This window comes from Elephas maximus, chromosome 1 (genome assembly GCF_024166365.1).
Source record: "Elephas maximus indicus isolate mEleMax1 chromosome 1, mEleMax1 primary haplotype, whole genome shotgun sequence".
Taxonomy (NCBI): domain Eukaryota; kingdom Metazoa; phylum Chordata; class Mammalia; order Proboscidea; family Elephantidae; genus Elephas; species Elephas maximus.
Window position 1 is genome coordinate 23,960,295 of NC_064819.1, and position 26,246 is coordinate 23,986,540.

Consider the following 26,246-nt stretch of genomic DNA (forward strand, 5'->3'; position numbering starts at 1 on the left):
CTAAGACCACTCAGTGATTATTCCTCCCCACTCAGTGGCCTGGTCGGTGGGTGGGCTACAGACCAGTCTTCAGTCTTCAGTTGCAGGCTGAGCACTCCAGTCTTCTGTAGGGGACTTGCTGAATTGGTTCAGACTAATCTGCAACCTGGGCTGAGCAGCAGTAAATTCAAGAGCGGGAGCAGTCCATTCACCCTGAAATTCCTTCTTGGCCACATCCTCTTCAGCAGTAGCCTGCATTTTCTTCACAAACGCTTCAGGATCTTTTTAGAAGTAGAGATACGGCATGACCTCCCATGAGTCCTCACCGGAGATGACAACACGCATGTGGAGAACTTCCTAGGCCACCATCTACCGCATCACCAAGTGAGCGTCTTTGTTGTTGCGTGGGTTGGCAATGTCCATGTAGTACAGAGGAGAATCTGTGTGACATAGAGCAGTGGTAGGGAAGTTAACATAAGACGCCTCTGTGAGAAGCTAGTGGTCAGCCCTGGGATCAGTAACCACCAGAAGACACAGCTCCCAGAAACCCACCTGGATCTGGCTAGTGAAGGTGTCAGGAGTGAAGCGTCCATCAATAGAAGCAGCTCCATGGGCAGCAGCAAACTTCAGACTACCCCACTGGACGGTATTCCTGGGGGATATGACACTAACATCAACCGGGTTTTCAGTGGCAACAATGGAACGAGCCAGCAGCAGAGGCTTCTCTCAGGTGTATGATGTAAACAACATCACTTTTACGTAGATGTCCTGTTCCCTTTGGAAGTCAAGGTTGGTGCCACTTAAGTGGGTCCCTGCTGCAAGTTAGAGGACACCCTTCTCTTCTGTCTGCAGGACATCAAGGGCTCTGAAATTGTGAAAGGTTTCGTTTAAGTCGTGACAGGAACCCAGGACTACGCCATATGGACCCCTTTTTGGTTATCAAGAAAGCTCTGTGCCCTTTTTTCTTATATTCAAGTAAAGAGAATTGAAAAGGTGTGATTTGTATGATTTTGGTATCGTTTACTTATGCAGAGAAAGGATCAACAGTGAATATGAGATCCAAAGAAGCAGGGGTTGCATTTGTTTTGTTCACAATATCCTCACTGCTGAGAACAGGAACGGACCCATAGTAGGCTCTCTCAATAAGTACGTACTGAATTAATGAATGAATGACATAAATGGTCTGATTTACTGTATTGTTGCTCTTTTGGATCCCTTGAACAATGTGCACAATTTGGCCACATGGTGGAGCCATTTTTACAGTTATTTGAAAAGTGGAACTAAAGAGGAAACCAAATAATCCAAGAGACTACCTTTCCTTTGAGGAAGTGATTCACGTTCAGTCAACAGTGTAAAATATTGAGATGATTTCTCTGACAGATCTACTCATTCAGAATCCAACATAAAATGGACACAGGATAGAAGACTTGGATCGCTGATAAAGTATGGAAATGTTGCATCTGTGCAGAATTTGTACTGGTTTAATGTAGGAAGTGTACTAATCCACATGGTATTCACCTGGGTGGCTGGTAAGCACCACTCTGCAGCACTCTTTGGTCACTCAGCACCTTAGGACTGACAAAAGCATCCACATGACAGTTGGCTGAGCCAAGAGAAAGATCCTTCCTAATGTCTAAAGGTGCTGATATGTGGGCCACAAAGATTTCTGAACGGGCAATAAAGAAGAACTAGAGTTACTCCAGATTTCAATGTTTTTATCACTGAGTAAGATAAATCATGGAACAAGTGACTAAGAAAGACAGAACATAGAGCTTTGTAAGTGGGGTTGGATGGTAGAGCTATGGGGAGAGCAGTTTTGAAGCCCGCTTCCACCAGCTCTTATGAGCAGGTGATTCTCGTTTGGTATTAGATAAGTTCTGTTTTCTCTTTAGCTTTCACATTCAATAATGGGGAGAAGGGAACTGGAGAATTCCAGTACCCCTACTCAACACCATTTCAAAGTTAACTTTCTGGTTCTTTCCAATGCCTCCAGGTTCTCTCTGCACATTCACCCTACTTCCAGTACACATATATTCTCTCTCAACTTCCCCACTTCCACCTCCACCCTCACACACATATTGTCTTCTTACAGCCTCCAGCTGTGGCTATTGGCCTCATCCTCGGCATAATGTCCTAGAGTTCATGATACATGACCAACTGTTAAAATGTCACTTCCAACATATAGCGCTATGTAAGTGATTTAATTCATTGTTGCTGGGTTTTTTTTTTCCCCCCTTCTTTTCTCTCAGTTAAGGTACCTGAGGGCCCATTTTTCTGAACCTTCCCAAGGATATACCTTGAGTTTTAAGTCACGTTGTATAGATATTGGGATTTATGATCCTCCTATAAATGATCTTTGCTAAACCTGTGAAAAGAAACAAGACAGCCCTAAGACAAAGAATTCACCAGTCACCTGCCAATTTGTCATACTGTGGTGGCTTGCATGTTGCTGTGATGCTGGAAGCAAGGCCACTGTATTTCAAATACCAGTAGGGTCACCCATGATGGACAGGTTTCAGGGGAGCTTTCAGACTAAGAGACTAGGAAGAAAGGCCTGGTGATCTGCTTCCAAAAATTAGCCAAAGAAACCTTATGGATCACAATGAAACATTGTCTGACACACATCATAAGGAGGGATTAATTGCCAGAGGAAGACAACATGTTTGGTGAAGTAGAAGGCCAGAGAGGGTATGGGAGACCCTTGGTGAGATGAGTTGGTCATATGGCAACGATGGACTTGAATGTGCTGATAATTGTAAGGCTGGCACAGGACGAGGCAACATTTTGTTCTGTAGTGCATGGGAGCACCATGAGTTGGAGCCAACTCAACAGAAGCTAACAATAGGACAGGGAATATGGTATGGCTGGCCACAAGTCAGTTTTGGAGATTTTCCTTGGCTCTCATCAACAGCCTGTTCTAAGTCTCTTGTGTTCTCTCTCTCTTTATTTCCCAAATTCTCAAAGTCTTAATGTCATCTCCTTTTCACTCAAAGCTCTACTGTACACATGCTAAAATCTTGCTTCACCAATCGCATAAATGCCTCAAAATTAAAAATCTTTTTTACCCAACCCTATGAAAATGACATTTTTCTCAATTCCTTATAGTATTATATTAGAACATTTTTTCTGATTAAAAATAATTCACATCAGTGAAATACCCTTAACCTTCTCAGGGATTTGCCAACTCAACAAATTCCATTCTGAGGAGAATTTGAAGGCTTGTATGTGTGTGTGTGTGCGCGCGTGTGTGCGTGTGCACGTGCATGCAAGCTGACATGATTTGTATAAATTCATCCATTCTTTAAAAGTTTCACAAAGAGATAGGAAAGGGTCATCAGTAGCTAAAATATAATTTTTTTTTTTTTTGTAAAATAGGCAGCAGATGGAAGAATACAGACAAAAAAAGTAGTTAAAAAAACTGCTCATAACACATTAAGAGTTAAAAATGGAGGCAAAATCTGACAATTTCTGCAAAACTTCCTGGAAGTTCCAGATGAGAATCAGAGGTATGGCAGGTGAGGAAAAAGAAAAAGGGTAAAGTAATAAAATTAATCAATTGTCTATAGTACAGCTGTACATAGGAGCTCCCTGACTTGATGCTGGCTCCTGTCTGTGGAACTGATAGCTGATAGTTGCTAGCATTTATGACCTTGCAGAAAACTGTAGGGTTCCTCTCTAAAGAAATAGAATCAACAGCTCCTGGAAAATTATGACAGCTAATGGCAATACTGGCCTCCAGGGAAAAGTCATTCCTTGTTCTGGTAGTCTAATGAATATTAACCCATGAACAGATCAGAAAGGGAAGCGCTTTGGTCTTCAGCCTCAACCAAAGATACAGGGTATCAACACAGCCTTTTTATTTAGAGAGGAGGACACTGGGAAGACAGACCTGCACGTACCTAAAAGAAACCACACCAGCTAACTAGAATAATAAATCCAGTGCTTCACTTTTAAATATTAAAAGACAACTAAGCTCAGACAGACATACGAAGAAAGAGAAAGACTGAGATGAACAAAGAAGATGTTTACCCCCGGGGGGGGGGATAATTCAGGGAATAGACAGGGACCTAAAATAAATGAACAAACAAAACTCCTAAATTAGAAAGATGTGAGAAATTTTGAAGGATGCCACGAAAATATAACAGTGAGACAAAAAGAAATTTTTTGATATTTGCAAATGTGAGGGTTAAAGATTGGAATTTAAAAGATTGGTAGTTCATAACCACCAGCAACTCCGTGGGAGAAAGATGTGGCAGTCCACTTCCATCGTGATTTATAGCCTTGGAAACTCTATGGGGTCCCTCTAAGTCGGAATCGACTCAACTGCAGTGGGTGGTTTATACATATATATATATAATAAACTAAGGAACTCCCTCCCCTTAAAAAAACAGAACAAAACTGTTGATCTAACAAGTGAGTTCAGCAAGTTTGCAGATTTCTATACAGTAGCAATAAACAATTCAAAAATAAAACTAAGAAAAATTCCATTTAAAGTGACAACAATAACAAAATGAATAAAAGGAGTAGGAATAAACTTACAAAAAGAAGTGCAAGACTTTTACACTGAAAACTACAGAACTCTGCTAAAAGAAATTAAACAGGATCTAAATAAATAAATAAATGGGAAGATATCCCATTTTCACAGATCACTGTTAAGATGACAATACTCCCAAAATTGACCTACAGATTCAACACAAACCCTGTTAAAATTTCAACTGGCTTCTTGGCAGAAATTGATCCTAAAGTTCACGTGGAATTTCAAGGGGCCCTAACTAGCCAAAACCATCTTTAAAAACGAAGAATAAAGTTGGAGGCCTCACATGTCCTAATTCAAAACTAACTGCACAGCTACAGTAATCATGACAGTGTGGTACTAGAATGAGAGTAAACATATAGATCGATGGAATAGAATTGAGAATTCAGAAACAAATCCTCACACTATGGTTGATTTATTTTTGTCAAGGATGCCAAGAAAATACGTGAGGAAAGAATAGTCTTTTTGCAAATGGTGCTGGGACAACTGGATAATCACGTGCAAAAGAATAAATTAATACCCCGTCTCACACCATATACAAAAGGTAACCAAACTATATCAAAGACCTAAGTGTAAGAGCTAATACTATAAAATGCTTAGAAGAAAACAAAGGAATAAATATTCCTGACCTTTGATTATGCAATGATTTCTTAGATATGACATGAAAAGCACAAACAAGGGAAATAATTAGCTAAATTGGACATCTCCAAAATTAAAACTTTTGTACTTCAAAAGACACAACAATAAAGTGAAAAGACAACCTATTGGGAGAAAAAAAAATTCAAACCATATGTCTATAAAGGACTTTTATCAAAAATATTTAAGAATACCTTACAACTCAATAATAAAAAACAAACAATCCAATTAAGAAGGGACAAAGGATTTGAACAAATATTTCTCCAAAGAAGATGTTCAAACCACCAATAAGCACATGAAAAGATGTTCAGCATCATTGGTCATTGTTATTAGTTGCCATCAAGTTGGCTCCATTCATTACAGAAAGAAATGTTGCTGGTCCTACCCCATCTTCATGATCAATGAAATGTTTGAGTCCATTGTTGTGGCTTTCATGTCAATTCATCTCATGGAGGGTTTCCCTTGTTTTCACTGACACTCTACCAAATATGATGTCCTTTTCTAGTGATTGGTCTTTCCTGATGACATGTCCAAAGTAAGTGAGATGAAGTTTTACCATCTTTGCTTCTAAGGAGCAATGTGGATGCATTTCTTCTAAGACTGATTTGTTTTTCTTCTGGCAGTTCACGGTATGTTCCATATTCTTTGCCAACACCACAATTCAAATGCATCAGTTTTCTCCTGTCTTCTTTTTTCATTATCCAGATTATACATGCATATGAGACAACTGAAAAGACCATGGCTTGGATCAGAAACATCACAGTCCTCAAAGTGACATCTTTGCATTTTAAATCTTTAAGGAGATCTTTTGCAGATTTCCCAATTAATTAAATTAAATTTCTTGACTGCTGCTTCCATGGGTGTTAATTGTTGATCCAAACAGAATGAAATTATTGACATCAAATTCTTCTCAATTTATCATGATGTTATCAGTCTAGTTGTGAAGATTTTCATTTTGGGTCAGATGTAATTCATAATGAAAGCTGTCGGTTTTTGACTTTCATCAGTAAGTGCTTCAAATCATCTTCATTTTTAGTAAGTAAGTCTGTGTCATCTGCATATTGCACATTGCTAATGAGTCTTCCTCCAATTCTGATGCCACATTCCCTTTCTTATAGTCTGGCTTCTCAGATTATTTTGTTCAGCATACAGATTAAACAAGAAAGATTAAAGGATACTAGCTTGTTCTGTTCAAATGGTTGCCTCTTCTATGTGGGTACAGGTTCTACATGAGCACAATTAAGGATTCTGGAATTCCCATTATTTGCAATGCTATCCATAATTTGTTGTGGTTCACAAAGTTGAATGCTGTAACACAGTCAATAAAACACAGTTAAACGTATTGCTGGTATTCTCCGTATTCAGTCAAGATCCATCTGAAAACAGCGATAATATCCCTTGTTCTACATCCTCTTCTGAATTCAACTTGAACTTCTGGCAGTTCCCTGTTGATATATGATGTTAGTCATTTTTTAATTATCTTCAGGAAATTTTGCTTGCATTGATATTAATGATATTGCTCAATAATTTCCACATTCAGTTTGATCACCTTTCTTTGAAATGGGTAAGAATGCGGATCTCTCCCAGTTAGTTGGGCAGGTAGCTGTCTTCCAAATTTCTTGGCATTGATGAGTAAGTGCTTCTAGCATTGCATTTGTATGTTGAAGTATCTCAGTTGATGTTCTTTCCATTCCTGGAGCCTCATTTTTCACCAATGCCTTCCTTCAGTGTAGCTTAAATATCTTCCTTTAGTACCCACAGTTCTTGATCATATGGTACCTCTTGAAAAGGTAGAACATTGACCAATTCTTTTCAGTACGATGACTCTGCATATCCCTTCCATCTTCTTTTGATTCTTCCTGCATCATTCAGTTTTTGGCCCATGGAATCCTTCAATAATGTAACTTGACATTTGAATATTCTCTTCAATTCTTGCAGCTTGAGAAATGCCAACGTTAGTTGCAGAATTATTCACAATAGCCAAAATGTGGATACAATCCAAGTGCCCATCAACTGATAAGTGGATAAATAATATGTGATATATACATATAATGGATTATTTTTCAGCTATAAAGAGAAATGAAGTTTGATACGTGGATGAACCTTGAAAACATGCTAAGTAAAATAATCTAGACACAAAAGGTCAAATAGCGTATGATTCCACTTTTATGAAATATCTAGAATAGGCAAATCCTTTGAGACAAAAAAAGATTAATTATTACCATAGGCTGGGTGAAATTTAGCATGATGAATTCTATGGTATGTAAATTATATTTAAATAAAAGTATTATAAAACAAGGTTTGCCATGTCTTTAATAAATTTCAGAAAAATAAGAGCAAGAAAAGGTTTTCAAAAATATTTCAGAGAGCAAAAGAGATTACCTATAAAAGGAACAAGAATCAACATAGTATTAGAAAACTCATTTGTAAAAAATAGAGCCAGGATTTCAAAATTCTGGAGAAAAAAATTCATTGTAAATTTGATTTCTACCTAGACTTGTTCTCATTCAAGTCTGAGTGGTACATTTGCTTTCTATTGCTGCTAAACAAATCACCACAAACTTAGCAGCTTAAAACAACCCGTTGTTGTTGTTAGGTGCTGTCGAATTGATTCCAACTCATAGCAAACCTATGTACAACAGAACGAAACACTGCCTGGTTCTGTGCCATCCTCACAATCGTTGTTATGCTTGAGACCATTGTTGCAGCCACTGTGTCCATCCATCTCATCAAGGGTCTTCCTCTTTTTCACTGACCTTCTACTTTACCTAGCATTATGTCCTTCTCTAAACAACCTACACTGACCAATTTCCATGTGTTAGGAGTCCAGGCATGGCTTAGCTCATCCTGTGCTCAGGGTCTCAAAAAGCTTCAATCTAGGTACATCAGGTGGGCTAGATTCCTTTTTGGAGCTGGGAGAACTCTTCCAATTTCAAGTGTTTACCGGCAGAATTCAGTTATTTGTGATTGTAGGAGTGATGCGCTTGCTTCCTTGCTGGCTGTCAGCTGGGTGCTGCTCAGCTCTTAGAGGCCCTCACAGTTCCTCATCATATGGCCCTCTCACAGGCTGTCTTACAACATGGCAGCTTACTTCCTCGAAATCAGATTGCGTCTTCTCTCTGGTATTCTAAGATGCCATCGTGTAATCAAGGGAGTGACTATCCTACTATCTTTGCTAGAAGCCAGTTGCAGATTCTATGTACACTCAAGGGTATGACACAGTGAGGATCACCTTAGAATTTTCCTTACCACAGAGGGCATGATAAATCACAGAAAGTTTATTCCTCTTATGCCTTTTCAGAGCAATTTATCTCATGACCTTACAAAACTTGGTGAAAACAAAGAAAAAGAAAATCATGATATAAAATAGTAAGTATATATATGTGTATATATATATATCAGGAGAACCATTTTGATATGGTTGCCAGCAGTAGATTACTGGTGTCAGCTCATCCGAACTAATTGTTAACTTTTTGGGAATTTTGCAGGCAAGTTGTTAAGTACAGATATTATTAAAATTAAATTTTATAAACTTAAAATAAATTATATTTAAAAACAGAGGTAATGAGTACTCAGAACTTACCATTTCTAATTATTTTACAACACTTTATTGCTATCTATGCTGTTGATGGAGCACTGGTGGTGCAGTGGTTAAGAGCTAAGCCTGCTAACCAAAAGGTCAGCAGTTCGAGTCCACCAGCCTCTCCTTAGAAACCCTATGGAGCAGTTCTACTTTGTCCTATAGAGTTGCTATGATTTGGAAAGGACTCGACGGCAACGGGTATGCTCTTGAAGGTATTCACATCTATTGTATCTCCTTCCAAGTCCGCATTCACTGTCTTCATTTTGGCAGTTACAAATTAGCCACAAGGGGAGTATTTACACCAAGGAATTTGGCAGTATTACAAATAGTGGCTCTGCCCAATGTCACGGAACTGGTTGTTATGCATTTATCAGCATATCACTGGTTGCTGGGATAAGTTTTAGATTTGAAGGTACTATGTCCTATGGCAAAGCAGCAAGAACTGGCTCTTTATAGCTAGGAACTTTAACAGTAAAATGGCAATAAAAAGCCTTGAGAATTTGAGGATTGGGGTGAAAATCTTCAGAGGATGTGACCAGGAATTCCAATGTGGATATGGTACAGAACCCTGGCTCTAGACCCCAGTCGAAGCCTTTCATTCCAACATTCTTTGGAATAGAATTTCCTAAGGCCTTTGGTCAGGACTACCCCTCATTACTGTTCAAAGCTCTGAAGTACATTAGCTCCTGTGTGAGTCAGACAGGATTCTTTTTTCCCTCTTGCTGACCATGTGGAGCAGCAAGGAGAGTAATGATAGTTGGCTTAAGGAGAGAACAAATCCATGAGTCATTCGTCTGTGTCCATTATATTCCTTAGGCTTCACCTTAACTGAAGTATTAAATTATTGTGAGCTCAGGATCAGTCCTACCTGAGAATTGTCTATAGGTCAAGTGCAGGCCTGGCACAGGATAGATGTGTTGTATTAAACTGAATTGAACTGAGTTACCTATATCCAGTACATTAGACCAAAAATTAAGAACCGTAATGTGCTCAGAATAAATCCTTACGAACAATAGTAATTTGGTGGTTTCTAATGTATTTATGAGCACACTGTCTAGAAGTTTTTGTATACAAAATGAGTACACAAGGCATATCCTTATTTATACGTAAAATGTAATTTTATTTATTACTGACTGGACAAAAATAAAATTTGACAGTTCCAACCAACAATTAAGAAAGCAAGTCATCCTAAATGTAAAATTTCTCTTCATTACGTATATAATTGAGTATTTTACCTTTTGAATCAGAAGGTTAAGGAAGTGTCTGGTTTACTCTGCTTGACTTTCTGCTTTTCAGGACAATATATATATATTTGGAAACTCTGGTGGCGTAGTGGTTAAGTGCTACGGCTGCTAACCAAGAGGTCGGCAGTTCGAATCCACCAGATGCTCCTTGGAAACTCTATGGGGCAATTCTACTCTGTCCTATAGGGTCTCTATGAGTCGGAATCAACTTGACCGCAGGGGGTTTTATGTATTTATATATGTGAAACCCTGGTGGTGTAGTGGTTAAGAGCTACAGATGCTAACCAAAGGGTCAGAAGTTCGAGTCCACCAGGTGCTCCTTGGAAACTCTACGGGGCAGTTCTACTCTGTCCTATAGGGTTGCTAGGAGCTGGAATTGACTTGACGGCCATCAGTTTCATTTTTGTTTTATATGCGTATATATATAATTTTTAAACTCAGGGAGCATTAAAATTTAAAGTACTTTTCTATGAGGAAAACCAAAGACATAAGGGAAAATTTAGTACAATGGACTAATGGATCACAACTACCACAGCCCCCGCCAGACTGAGTCCAGCACAACTAGATGGTGCCTGGCTACCACCACTAACTGCTCTGACAGGGATCACAATTGAAGATCCCAGACAGAGTGGGAGAAAAATGCAAAACAAAATTCAAACTCACAAAAAAAGGCTAGACTTACTGGTCTGATAGACACTGAAAAAATGCCAAGAGTATGGCCCCTGGACACCCTTTTAACTCAGTACTGAAGTCATTCCTGAGGTTCACCTTTCAGGCAAAGATTAGACAGGCCCATAAATCAAACAATAACACCGAATGTTCAACTATGTATACGAGACTGAATGGGCACCCCAGCCCAGGGGCAAGGATTAGAAGGCAAGAAGGGACAGGAAAGCTGGATGAATGGAAATGGGGAACCCAGGGTTGAGAAGGAGTGTTTGACAGATCACAAGGTTGGCAACCAATGTTACAAAACAATATATGTAATAATTGTTTAATGAGAAATTAATTTGTTCTGTAAACTTTTACCCCCCCCCCAAAAAAAAGAAAAGCACAATTAAAAGAAAAAAAAAATTTTTTTTAAGTATTTTTCTCATGCAAAGGGATATAGAGGGAGCTAAGTATTTGTTGGTTGGAACCCTGGTGGTGTAGTGGTTAAGAGCTCGGCTGCTAGCCGAAAGGTCAGGAGTTCAAATCCACCAACTGCTCCTTGGAAACCCTATGGGGCAGTTCTACTCTGTCCTATAGGGTCATTATGAGTTGAAACTGTCTCCATGGCAACTAACAAGTATTTGTTGAGGTGTTTCTTTCTTCTACTAATTTCTCAATGAGTACTTGAATTCCAACATCTTATAAGTAGATATTTCAGTTTTTATTGTACATGATGAAGTTTCTGATATAGACTAGAAAGTGGCTTCCTTGGCCAAGCTTCTGATGTACAACACTTCCAATTTTCTGATATCCACCAATTACATTTGAGTGCTGACATTTTACCTTGACAATTCACAAGAACCTTGAACTTGCTGTTTGATTTGGTTTCAATCAACATTTAGCGAGTGGTGGCAGGCATTAAGAACTGTCAGTGGTTCTTCCACCAAGTTATTATCTCTAACCTTTAATATCTCTATATTTTCATTATCCATCAGTCCCGTTTTGTCTTCATTTTCTGTTTACCAACTTAGATTCCAAGTTTCATTATTAAAATCATTACTTTGAAAACACCCAGGATGCTAGCCTTCCTTTTCTCCTCTATCATTCTTGCAAAAAGAACTCAACCATCTATTATGTTTATACTTACACCAGAGAAGCTGGAAACAGTCATGCATTTGGGCAGAATAGTGTATTAGTTCCCCATGAGTGCTGTAACAAATTACCACAAACTTGTGGCTAAAAACAACAGAAATTTATTCTTTCACAGTTCTGGAGACCAGAAGCTTTAAATCAGTATCACTGGTTGACATCAAGGTGTTGTACATTCTCTCTCTGGAGGCTGTAGTGGAGAAGCCATTCTTTGACTCCTCCAGCTTCTGGTGACTGCTGGCATTCCTTGATCTGTGGTCATGTCGTTCCAATTTCTGTCTCTGTGGTTACAGTACCTCCTGCTCCTTCTGTATATCTAATGTCTCCCTGTCTCCTTCTTACAAGGACACTTGTGATGACATTTAGGACCCACTTAGATAATCTAGAGTTCCAGAAATTGGGACCTGATATTTTGGGGGGACCATTTTCCAACCACCCACAGTAGGTTTCACTTTAAATTCATGACCTCAAAATTTGAATGGGTTGTTAACACTGCCTAGCAATCTTGCTATATTTCCTGACTCATTGAGATGATTGTACATCCTCTTGCTCTTAAATATTCCATAGTATCCCTTCCCACTCCTCTCTTAAATACTTTCACTAAGAGTCTATCTACGAGTGATATTTTCTTTTTCTATCTCTCCATCATTCCAGCCAATGTTTCATTTGCTCACTAAACACCAGTCAGAGTTCATTCAATACATGCATCTTTCTTAATCCGGAGCATTTATATACACAGTTCCTTCTTGATGATATGTTTCACTCCACTACTCTTCTTCCTCTTATCCCTCTTCCAAACCAAAGCCAGGACTGTCCTTTCTTATTCCTTTGGTGTCAGAGTAATACCACTTCAAATTGGCCTTTCCATATGACCTATCTTATTTTGCTAGTTTCTTATTTCCACAATTTTCTATTTAATGTAACTCTAGACCATGACTGGTTATTTATCGCTATATACCTAGTGCTTAGTCCAATGTCTGGCACACTGTCATTGCCTCAATAAACTTTTGTGCTAATTGCTGGAGACACAAATGATAACATTTCACAATTCTAAGTCAGAATGGCTTTATGGCTGGGTATGTAAACTAGGGAGTCAGAGGCTTGTAGTAAATTCTGGTTTCTCTATGTTTCTGCTGGAAGAATGTAGGCAAATTAAATATCTTGATATTCTCCCATTTCGTTGAAAATCGAGGGCCTAGTCACAATTCTACCTCTGACCAGCTCTGACTCTAAAGAAGTCATGTACGTTATCAGACCTCAGTTTCTTTAACTCTATAATAACGGGCTTGGACTCAACGATCTCGAACATTCATGTGATGTTTCATATTCTGTAATCCCCTTTTTTATAGGACAGTGCAAATGGGAAAAAAATCGATAGAACAGACAGAAAGGACTTTCTTAAAATTTCTGAGAAAAATGGCACAACTATGTTTCATATTTATGACCACATAATCTTTTCAGTATTTATTCAGAAATGAAATACAGTACATGAAAATGCCAGTCATGACAACATCTCTCTTTCCAAATTTTATTGCATTTGATTGAGGAGTTGACAAGCCACACTACTTGTCAATCATCTTTCATCCTCACCTTTTGACTGCCTGGAAAAGTGTGGCAAAAAACTCATTTCAGTTCAGCTTGGGTTATTCCTTGCACCTCTTAAAGAACTAGATGGATGTGTTCTATGTGAAACAGGTGACAGTTTTTGACAACCCATCTGTGAGACAGAAAACTGAAAAAAGGGAAGTTTACTTAGAGAACTTTATTTTACATAATATTGAGTATGGAGAAAAAAAAAAAAATTCTTCCGTGCCATAAGACCTAATGTTGTATCTAGAAACCGCTACTTACTATTCAGAAAAATATTTTTAAAAATGATTTCAGGTCATCTTTCAGGTTGAAACTGAAGGCAAGAACATAGGAATCATAGACACTAGATGATCATACCAATGAAGAATATTTAAGATATTCATGTACTAATTAGTGCACAGGAAAGAATAAGCAACTTGGAACCAGGATATCTGGATATAGGGTCACTATGAGTTGGAATTAACTCAGCGGTATGGGTTTGGTTTTTTGTTGGTTTTGGTTCTGGCATGGCCACTAGCTTGCTTCTTAAAAATATGTAATATGACAGTATATGATAGCGAAGGATTATTTCTTGCACTAAGCTGTATTGACTCAAATATTTCCTGTTGGCCTAAATATATGCATCTGTTAAATATTCCAGTGCAAATAACAGAAGGCTCAACTCAAAGTGGTTTAAACAGTAGGGTTATTTGCTATTTCATATAGTATGAGATCCCGTGGTGTGGCATTTAATTGTTGCTGGATTCAGTGAGTTAAAGAAACTGAGGTCTGACAAGGTAAACCAGTTCTTCAAAGTCAGAGCCGGTCAGAGGCAGAGTCATGACTTCTGGCAGTCCACGGAATATTCAATATTCTTTAGCAACAAAAAAAAACACCATACTTCAAATACATCAGACTTGAGTCATCCTAATTCACTGTCCAGCTTTCGTGTGTGTATGAGGTAACTGAAAATACCATGCCTTGGGTCAGGTGTACCTTAGTTCCCAAGGTGACATCTTTGCTTTTTAACACTTTGCATAGGTCTTTCGCAGCAATTTAATTTTTTTACTCCTGATTCTATGGGCATTGATTGTGGATCCAAGCAAAATGAAATCCTTGACAACTTCGATATTTTCCCCGTTTATCATGATGTGGCTTATTGGTCCAGTTGTGAGGATTTGGTTTTCTTTATGTTGAGATGTAATCTATACTAAAAGCTGTAGTCTTTGATCTTCATCAGTAAGTGCTTCAAGCTCTCTTCACTTTTAGCAAGCAAGATTATGTCATCTACATATCGCAGGTTGTTAATGAGTCTTCCTCCAATCCTGATGCTGCGTTCTTTATATAGTCCAGCTTTATGTAAGTTTATGTGGCAGATAATCCTTCAGATTTCACAAATGAAATATTAATGAAAACTTATAATTATACAAGGAAATAAAGAATAGATTGTCCATCCCATTTGAAATAATCTGTTTAGTATATTATCATTTACTCCAATACTAACTCAATTTAAAGTAGAAGACTAATACATATATATTTAAATTTAGAGAAATACAAGTATAAAAGAAATTATAACACAAAGGTATTTACATAGCTGTCCCCTCAGGGTTCAAGGACCTTGTCTCAAACATAGAGATTTACCAGGAACAGGTGTCCAGTAAACGTTTAGTGAAATTGTGAGGGTTTCCATTTTGGTTTGACAATGACCTGACTTATTTTAAGTTTCCTTGGTTAAAATACACACGCACGCGCACACACACACACACACACACACACATACAAATAATAAACAGAAACCAAATTAGGTGCTTGGGTGTTTGCTTTCTGAAGTTTCTCAGGAAACCATGAAGGTATTTGGAAAAGATCCACTGCCAGCTTTGGGAAATCTGACATTGCATAACTGTGATTTAAATGCCCTTTGGAACACAATTCACTTTTTTTTTTTTTTGCCAGTTAGAAGCAACTTTTTTAAAGACTGAAACTAACAGTCAATTAGCCAGGACCTTCTTCTACCTGCTCTGGAAGGCAGCTTTTAATACTTCTATCCAGCTTCACCTCAATGTGGCTTGAGCATTTCAATTGAGTCTTTGGAACTGTTTTTATTTGTTTGTTTGTTTGAAATTCTTTTCCATTTTAGCATGGAATTCTTCGGCATAATGAATGCCAAGAATAAAAAAACCATGGGTTTTATCCTCAAGATTCAACTTTACTCTGAACCGTCTCCCACTTTTTTTTTTTTTTAGCACACCAATTGCATTTGCCCTGATTTGAATAGAAATTTTTTACCCCCTACACAGTCATTGGCAATGATTGCCTCTGCCTACCTCAGCTTTTGAGATTCAAAAATTTGTTTCAAATCAATTCCATAGAGGAGAAAAAAAGAGTCCGTGTGCTGGCAAACCTAAAGGAATTCAAGATACTAATTTAAATGTTACATATCAGATTAATCTGATTTGGGATGTGCTGTCTAGAGAAATTTATGTACGCTGGGGCAAGTAAGCCAAGGTAGGAGAGTAATAAAAGAGAAAACCAAAATCCATTGCCATCGAGTCGATTTCAACACATAGCGACCCTATAGGACAGAGTAGAACTGCCCCATAGAGTTTCCAAAGAGTGCCTGGTGGATTCGAACTGCTGACCTTTGGGTTAGCAGCCATAGCGCTTAACCACTACGCCAGCAGGGTTTCCAATAAAATAGAGAGGGGTGCTATATTCTCCCAAAGTTGGAGTGATGACTCTGCCACTCTCCTTGTCTCTCAGAAATACAGCTACAGACAGAAGCATCAATATGCGGCAAGCAGAACTCTCAGAAACCGCCTTACTCCTTCCCGAGTCTTTCTAATTCTCCTCTCTTAAGTATTAATTAGCAAATGAACCAATCCAAAACCACTTAAATGTTGGCTATTTATACACTCATGCCCATTTTGTGAAGAAAAGGGTAGGTTAAATTACTTAAAAGAAAAGTGTCACGGTGCCAACATACTTAGTTGTTTAATTTATATTTAATACGAAAAAGAAAAGAAAAACTAATTGTCTTTATGTTCCCCCTCACCACACACACTCCACACCTCATACTTTCTCCTGGCTTTGTATGGGATTATTAAAAAGGAAAGAATTTTTCTGGAAAAGCTACTGCTATAATGTGCCAATTGTTACATTAATCTGCCCCCGGCTCCCCCCCAGCTCTATCGCTTAGCAGGAATTTTGGACTTTACTCAGGAACAGCTTAGTGAGCTTGTCGGTGGACAGGATTAGTTTAATCTCCTCTCTCAAGCCTCTAAGCACTGGGAAAGGTTAAGGTGGAGGAGGAGCAGTGGTAAAACGGGGAGAGCAGGGGTGAGGGAAAGAAAGGTTGCTGATGACCTACTGCCAAGGCTTATTTTGTCCTTGAACTAAATTTGAATAGTGTGGGGAAGGGAGGAAGGGGAGGGGATAGAAGGAGTGGTGGCGAATAAGACTGGTAAACTGGGATGGGTGGTAGTGATCTCCTCAGGACTTCATTGTGCCTGGAGTGCCTCTGAGCCCTGGGGGCAACACACAAATGAGGGGGAATGAAAGAGGGGGAGGAGGAATGTAGAATGATGATTAGAATCCACAAATAAAGGACTTTGAAAAAGAAAAAAAGAATTTTTGGATATGAATGGAGTAGGGCAAGACTGTACTTACTGATTTTGGGGGACCATATCCATCATGAGGATGGTCTAGGTGGGGATCACTGGAAGATTTTCATAGGGAAAATACCAACTTTCTTCTTCCCCCTTAATCAAAACATTTGGGGAGCCTAAATAAGTTGAGCTAGATGACTTTTATGACACAAAATTTGAAAAGTATTTTATGAACTCTACTGCACAAGACAAATATAAGGACTTGTTATTTTCAGTGTTGTTGCCATATCTGGATATAATGAGAAAGATTCAGTTTCTATATTGGGGCACCATTCACACTTTTTTTTTTTTTTTCTCATTAAAATTTTAGTGTATACCACTTCCTGTCTGAAATAATACAAAGGCCAACACCAGTTGCTGTCAAGTCGGTTGCTCCTCATGATGACCCCATGTGTGTCAGAGTGGAAAGGTATGTCACAGTATTTTCATGGCTGATTTTTTTAGAAGTAGGTAAGCAGGGTTTTCTTCTGAGGCACCTCTGGGTGGACTCCAACTGCCAAACTTTTGGTTCGGAGGCAATACATTACACTTTGCTTATGTGCTCATTTTGCTGAAGATTTATATCTAAATTTGTAAACTAAGAAGTATTTTGTATTCTCTTCCTGTATATTTCTGATTTCCTCATTAATGATCAGCCCATTAGAAAAATTTATTGCATAGGTTTAAGAGACCACTTTTTAGTTAAAATCCATAAAATGGATAAACAAAAGCATATTGAATATGCGTTTGTGTACATTCTGCTCTTGAAGTTAAGTGTATTTGCTTTTTTGAGAATTTACTCTGATCAGAGATAAGTCTACAAACTATTTGCCAAATCTGCTTTATTTTTCATCTTTATTTTCAGATATTTATAAATTTCATCCATTTTTTTCCTCCAATAAATTTCTCTGGACTTGTTTAAGTTCTTAATTGTAGATTAGTTTTAATTTATTACTTTCTCTTATTTATTATTCTTGAGTTCATTCAATTGCTTTTTTAAAAATCTATTTATCTAGAAAGCATAGCTCATTAATATTTAGTGTTCTTCACAAATGTAATTATTTAAGAAATTACATTTCCTCTTCAAATTACTGCTTTAATTATATTTCACAGGTTTTTGCTATATGGTATTTTAGCTGTCGTTCAATTCTAAGTACTATTTGATCTTGATTTCTGAACTTATCTATTCGTTATTTAATTTTTTTTTTGAAATTCTAAACATACTCTCCTTTGTTTATTTTATCTTCAATGTTTTATTCCCAACTTATTTGTATAGATTTTACAAATGTGATCTCCATGATGCTTTTACAATAAAGCAGATTTCAACGAGGAGGCAAGACGGCAGCATAGCTGGTCATACAATCACACCTCCCTCCAGCAACATCAGAAGCAGACAACAGAAACATAACGTAACCAAAAATTTCAGAGGCCCGGACAGTAACTGAAGACTTGGAGAACCATAGGGAAAGCTGAATCAAGAGAAAGGTAAAATACACACGGTGGAAAAGCAGAGTTCGGCAGAATGTATACACTTGACTCGGCAGCCCAGTTTAACTCAGCCACCTTAGGGCAGAGACAAAAGGCACTTCTGAGCAGAGAGCACAGGGAGAGAGCAATGTGAAGAAAACAAATCAAGATGGAGAAATTAAGAAAACAATCCCGGAATGGAGTGACAAGATGGGTGGGTGCATATAGGGACTGGGTGCAGACCTGGAAGAGAGCAGAGCTTGGGTGTAGCATAGAGTGGAGTTCTGGGAACTCCAAGGAGTTGATACACAAGGACAGTGGTACGGACTGAACTATAGGAAATCCCAGGCAAAGAGTGGAAAGGCCGGTGCTAGTGCCACTAAGGAGGGGCAAACAGAAAACACAATGACACAGGTTTGTGCTCCCCTAACCCAAGGGAGTGCAGCAAAGTGTAACCACAGGAAATTGGTCCTGTAAACATGAATGACCCAGGGAACTCTTCTGTTGGAGATAGCTGGGTACACTCCAAAGCACAGCCATCCATTGGAGGCTAGTCCAGTCATCTATGGCAGTAGGCACCGCAGGCTGAACTCCCTACCAGAAGCCAACTGGCCTGAGGCAGGAATTCTGCCTGGGCACTCATGGCAAAAACACTGCCCAGGCAGCCTTCACCCAGCTTGACCCACCGCCTTGAAATGCACTTGCCACACGTGACATCATAAACACACCCTACCCAGCCCAATGCAGCAAGGGCAACTTCCCTGATGCTGTGGACACACCCACCCAAACTTAACCCCACAGGCACACGCACGCTCACCCAGAAGCCTGAAGTGCCTAGTCCAGGTCAGCATAGCACCTGCAACCCCACCTCTGAACCTGAGCAAGCCAGTGGCCTTGGACCTGCATGGTGACCCCATTCCTGAACTCTCACCACACCATGGCACCAGTCCAACCACTGACAGGTGCAGCAGTTGAGATCCTGCCACTGGGCCCATGCCAAGTGTGTAGTCCCACCCCTGGACCAGAGCAGCACCTAGGCTGTGACCCTGAATTGGTGCCTTACCTGCTGGGCCTGCCTCGGACTAGTGTAGCAGCCATGCCCAACCGCAGCCGAGCACTGCTGACACTTCTGCCCAGCTCTACACTATAAGGACAAACATCACACCCCATCCTGATGCTGGACACACCTAGACACGGAAACATGAGATTGAAGTAGCACAGGCCAAAGCTGTCCAGGGATAAGTATGGCTAGGACAGGCGATCCTGTGAATTCTGAGAATAATCAATGAGCTAAAAGAACAATTTAAAGAGAAGAGAAAGAAACTAATCTCCTTATCTACTAAAGCAAAACAAATAAATTTTAATGTTCAATACCAAAACAAAACAAAACTGTTGCTGTCAAGTTGATTCTGCCTCATAGTGACCCTACAGGACAGTAGACTTGCCCCATAGGTTTTCCAAGGTGCACCTGGTAGATTCGAACTGCTGACCTTCTTGTTAACAGCCACAGCTATTAACCGCTATGCCACCAGGGTTTCCTAATGCCCCATAGATAACAATTATAAAACATACAAAGAGACAGGAAAGAATTGTGCGAGCAAACAAAGCAAGGGGTCAGAAATAGTCCCCGAGGAAGAACAAATAATGGAATTGCCTGACAAAGATTTCAAAGCATTAATACTAAAAATGCTCAAAGAGATAAAGAAAACACTGAAAAATATCTAAAGAAAATCAGGAAAACAATACAAGAACAAAACAAAAATTTAAATAAAGAGATAGAAATCATAAAAAAAATTACAAATACTGGAGAATAAAAGTAAAATGACAGAAATGAACAACATCGTGGAAGGACACAGAAGTAGAATTGAAATGACAGAGGAGAGGACCAGTGAAGTTGAAGACAGCATATTTGATATTATTCAGTCTGAAAAGTAAACAGAAAAAAGAATGAAGAAAAATGAACAAAGCCTAGGAAATATGTGGGGCATCATTAAGAAGAATAATTTATGGATTATCAGAGTTCCAGAATAAGAAGAGAGGGATATAAGTCTAGAGAAAATCTTTCAACAAATAATAGCAGAAAACTTCCAAACACCCTGAAAGACGGGAATTTTCCCAATCAAGAAGTGCAACAAATTCTATGAAGGGTAAATTTTAAAAGATACTAAGGCATATCAATCACACTCTGGAGAATCAGGGACAAAGAGATAATTTTAAGAGCAGCACAAGAAAAGCAAAGTATCACATACAAGGGGGTCCCAATAAGATTAATTTCTGACTTCTCTTGAGACACCATGTGAACAAGAAGACAATGGAACAACATATTTAAACAGCTGAAAGAAAAGAACTGTCAGCCAAGAATAATATAGTCAGAAAAATTTTCATTCAAAAATGATGGCAAATCAAGACATTCCCAGATAAACAAAAATAAAGGGATTTTTTTTTTTTTTTTTGCCACCAGACCAGCCCTACAAGAAATACTAATGGAGTCCTCTAGAAAGAAAAGTAGCAACATTTAATAGCCATTCAAAGTGATACATACACAGGGGAAGGGAGGGGTACTCCATTAAAGAGAAACCATTGACAATATACGAATCAGACCTAAGGTAATTTTGGTTGATAAATATAAAGGGCATGTGCTCCATGCGTTACAAGGACATAATTATAGGGAAGAATAAAACAGAAGGGGAGATTAGGAACTAAATAAAAATAACATTAAACTAAATTTAGATTACAGGCAAACTGAGATACAAAGATGTAATTGATGACAATGTCAACAATAAAAGAGAGAATGATTAGTGTAGATGCAGAATTTTTGTATGGTAAAGAAGTTAAGGTGGTGCAAAGATAATAGCAGGATGTTTTAAATGTAAGATGTTAAATGTAATCCTCATGGTAACCACAAAGAAAGTAAATAAAACTACTCACTAAAATAAAGAAGGGGGAAAAAAAAAGACTCAGCGATCACAAAAACCACAATAATAAATAAAACAAAAAGAAAATCTATATTTAAAAATAACTCAGCACTAAGGTAAAGAGGAACAAAGAAAACATTAATCTCACAAAAAAAGGAAAATAAAATGGTAGAAGTAAATCCTCCCCTACTGATAATTACAGTGAATGTAAGTGGATGAAACACTTCAGTCAAGTGACAGAGAATGTCAGGGTGGATTTAAAAAAAAAAAAAAAAAAAAATCCCAGCCTATTCATATACTGTCTACAAGAAACACACCTTAGGCACAAATATATAAATTGGTTAAAAGTCTATGAACGGAAAAAAAAAAAATTTCAATGCAAACAGTAACCAAAAAATAGAAGGAGTAGTAATATTAATATCTGGCAAAATAGACTGAAGTCAAAAATCTACTACAAGAGACAAAAAAGTCACTACGTAATGCTTAAACGGTCAATTAACGAAGAAGATACAACAGTTGTAAATATCCATGCACCTCCTGCCAGAGTCCCAAAATTTATAAAGCAAACTCTAACAGAACTAAAAGGGGAAAAAGATCTACAATAACAGTAGGAGACTTTGACACAACACTTTCTATGATAGATTGAACAACTAAAAATAAGATCAATAAACAGAAGAATTGAATAACACTATTAACTAACTGAACCTAACAGATATATATAGAATACTCCACCCAACAGCAACTCAATGTACATTCTTCTCTAATGCACATAGGTTTAGACCATATTTTAGGACACAAATCAAAACCCGATAGATTTAAAATGATTGAAATCATACAAAACATCTTCTCTGACTCTAGTGGAATAAAGTTAGCAATAAGTAACAAGAAGAATAAGGGAAATAGATGAATATATAGAAACCAAATAACATACTACTAAAAATCAAGGGGAGGACAGCTTAAGATGGCAACTTAGTCACACACACATTGCTATCCTCATGCAACGAAGAACCAAGAAACCAAGTGAAACATATACAGAAACAAGCTGGGCACCCAGAAAAGCAACAGAAGGATAAATAATTAAATTGAACACCAAATGGAATCAGAAACTGAATGAAAACAGCAAATGAGGAGATTTATAGACTGTAGGCACCCTACCAGCCAGCCTGGCACAGCGTCACCATCTTGAGACAAAGTGAGCAGCATTCCCAGTTGAGGAGTACAGGAAGACAACTTCATGGAAGCCCAAATAGGAGACAAGAGATACTATGTAGACAAACCTGGAGCAAAGGAAGGTGAGCAGAATTCGAACTGGATCTAAGGAGGGAAAGTGTAGGAAGGTGGGTGAGAGACCTAGGAACCCAGGTGACCATAGCAGGGAGGGAGCTATAAAATAGGAACAGAACTACTCACCAGTGGTGGTCCCTGATCGTTTGGGTGGGTGGTGCTGGTAGAGTGGAGGATCCTTGGAGTAGTGGCTAGAGATCCCCCACCCGACTGGACTCTGGACAGCCCCCCACTCTTGCATTTTGTTGAGGCTTGGTCCTGATTGCCGGCTGCACTCTGTGGGGACACGGTCCCCTTCATGCCCCACTCCTGGCAACCAGTGGTGAGCCTTCCCCCCCAACCCCCAACCTGGGCATGCATACTCCTGTGTCAGTGGACCTGCACCTGGAGGTTCATGACCACCCCCACCCATTCCCATGCAGCCACACCCACCAGCAATCTACACCACATGCTCACACACTCTTGAACCTGCAACCAGAGGCTTGTGTTTGCTTGCTCTGACCACCCCTGCACAACTCTACCCACCTGATGACCAGTGGTGTGAGTTCCCAATTCACCCACCTGACATCTGATGACTCGTGCACCCTTGCCCAATCACGCGGCAACCAGTGGTGCACACACACCACCCAATCCAGTGACCAGCGAGAATGCTTCTTGTACCCATACCCAGGTGATGGGCTGGACAAACACATCACCTTACCAGCAATGTATACTAGTGCAATAGTACATATCGCACACCCAGTACATTCCTGCAGGCCATTTGCACTTTCACTGAAACCCCTTAATACCTCACCATGTACTGAAACACCAATTTGTACACACACAGCAGGCCTACCCCTGTTCATTTGGATAGTATTCCCTCACAGTGGATATGGAGACATCCTGCCCTGACCTCCAGAGAACGTACCAACTGCTAGCACCAAACTTAATGCTTCAGAGACAGCAGAAAATAACAAATCATATGAAGAAACAGAATAAGATGACTCAAACAAGTGAGCAAAATAAAGGGGTAGAAAACCTTTCTGAGGAAGAAATGATAATAGAACTACCTGACAAGGAATTCAAAAGACATATATAGGAACCTCAAAGAGATGAGGAAAACACAGACAAAATCCTAGAAGAATTCAGGAAAACAATGCAAAAACAAAATGACAAAATAAAGACAAGTAGAAACCATACAAAAACAACTACTAGAAATCCAGAAGATTAACAATAAAATATCAGAAATAAATAACTCAATAGAAGAACTCAGAAGTAGAATTAAATTAATGGAAGAAAAAAGTAGAGAAATAGAGGACAAATCCCTTGACACTAATTTGTTTGAGAAACGATCAGAAAAATGAATGAAGAAAATTGAAGAAAGCCTAAGAGTTATGTGGGACCCTATCAAGAGGAATATTTTAAGCGTAATGAATTGCAGACAGGTGAAGAAAAAAAAAATCATAGAATTGTTCAAGATTTATTGGCAGAAAACTTCCCTAATATCATGAAAGATGAAAAAGTTTCCATCCAAGAATCTCAATGAACCACATATAGGATAGACCCCAAAAGAAAGTCACCAAGACATATCATAATTAAACTTTCCAAAACGAAGGCAAAGAAAGCATTCTGACAGCAACTCATGAAAAAAGAAATAATACCTACAAAGGGGCACCGATAAGACTAAGCTCTGATTCTCGGCAGAAACCATGCAGCAAGAAGGCAAGCAATGGGATGACATAAAAGCTCTGATGGAAAAGAATTGCCAACCAAGAATCACATATCCAGTAAAATTGTCTTTCAAATATGATAGCAAATCTAGGACACTCCCAGACATAAAGAAATTAAAGGAAATTTGTAAAAACCAGACCAACCTTACAAGAAATATTAAAGGAAGTCCTTTGGACAGACCACCACCAACATCAGACAACTGAGAGGAAGACACACAACAACATCACCCAGATACCAATCCAGATAAAGAATTCTCAAAAGCAAAATAAGGGTACAAAGCTGAAAACAGGGAACCAGAGGTGTCAATCTGTAAATGATGTCAACTTCAATACAAAAAGGGGGAATAAATGGTGTAGTTATAGAACTTCTATATGGAGAGAAAATTAAGGCAATGTCAAGTTATAACAATTTAAACTTATGAAGAGAATGGTAAATTTCAGAGTAACCACAATTAAAATTATAAATCCATTCACCAAAATAAAGAAGAAGATAATCAAAAAGACTCAGGAAACATAAAACCAACAGTGAAGGAAATGAAAAGAAAATCCATAAACAAAAAGAACTCAGCAGAGAAAACTAAGCAGAACAAAGAAACAATTAATACCATAATACAAAGCATAATAAAATGGCAGCAGTAAATTCACACCTATCAATAGTTACACTGAATGTAAATGGTACAGAGATATGTAAGAGTGGATTAAAAACATGACCCATCAATATATTGCCTACAAGAGACACACCTCAGACAGAAATGGATAAACAGGTTAAAAATCAAAGGATGGAAAAAATATCATGCAAACAGTAACCAAAAGAGAGCAGGAATGGTAATAATAATCTCTGATAAAATAGACTTTAAGTCAAAATCCACTATCAGAGACAAGGAAGGGCATTATATAATGATTCAAGGATTAATCAACCAAGAGGACATAATCATAATATATATTTATGTACCCAATGACAGAGTCCAAAGTACGTAAAACTAACTCTAACATATTGAAAAGAGAAATAGCTCTACAATGTGTGGCACTTTACCACACTACTTTAGATGATGCACAGAACGAATAGAAAGAAACTCAACAAAGATAAATAACACAATCAACCAACTGGACTTCTCAGACACATATAGAACATACCACTCAACAGCAGCACAGCGAGTGTTCTCCAGTGCACAGGGATCGTTCTCCAACATAGATCACTTTCCTGATAACTAAAGATTTGAAGGCATTTTCATGGGCTTATCAGGCATTTGTATATCTCATTTTCTGAAGTGACCGTTGAAGTATTTTACCCATTGCTTAGATGGGTTTTATGTCAGTTTGTTATCCATTTGTAGGAATTTACTATATATTTCAATACAAGTAGGATAATGTGTATTGCGACTATTTTTCCCAATCTTTCTCTTGAGTTTTTCTCACTCTTAATAATGTATTTGATGAACCACAGTTTTCAATTTTAACAAAGACTAATTTATTGGTAGTTTATGGTTCCCAAAACCAAGCCCGTTACCGTCGAGTCAATTCCGACTCATAAAGACTCTATAAGACAGAGTTAGACTGCCCCATAAAGAGGGCCTGCTGAGATGCAAACTGCCAATGTTTTGCTTAGCAGCCGTAGTTCTTAACCACTACGTTACCAAGTTTTAGTGTTTAATTAATCTGTTTAAGAATTATTTGACTACTCCAAAGACATGGGGTTTTCTGCTATGTTCTCTGATAGAAACTTTTTCTTTGTTACTGTTTTACTGTTAACTTTTAGATGTACAGTTCTTCTAAAATTGAATATTGAGTATAGTGGAGACCAATATTTAGATATTTTAAAAATACATATATTCAATTGAATCAGAACCATTTATGGAAAAGACCATTTCTCCTCCTCTGCTTT

At 38.4% G+C, this 26,246-nt stretch overlaps 1 pseudogene; it reads right to left on the bottom strand.

The window, feature by feature from the left end:
* Window positions 1–23,067, bottom strand: LOC126071554 (40S ribosomal protein SA-like; annotated as a pseudogene).
* Window positions 23,068–26,246: the final 3,179 nt, after the last annotated feature.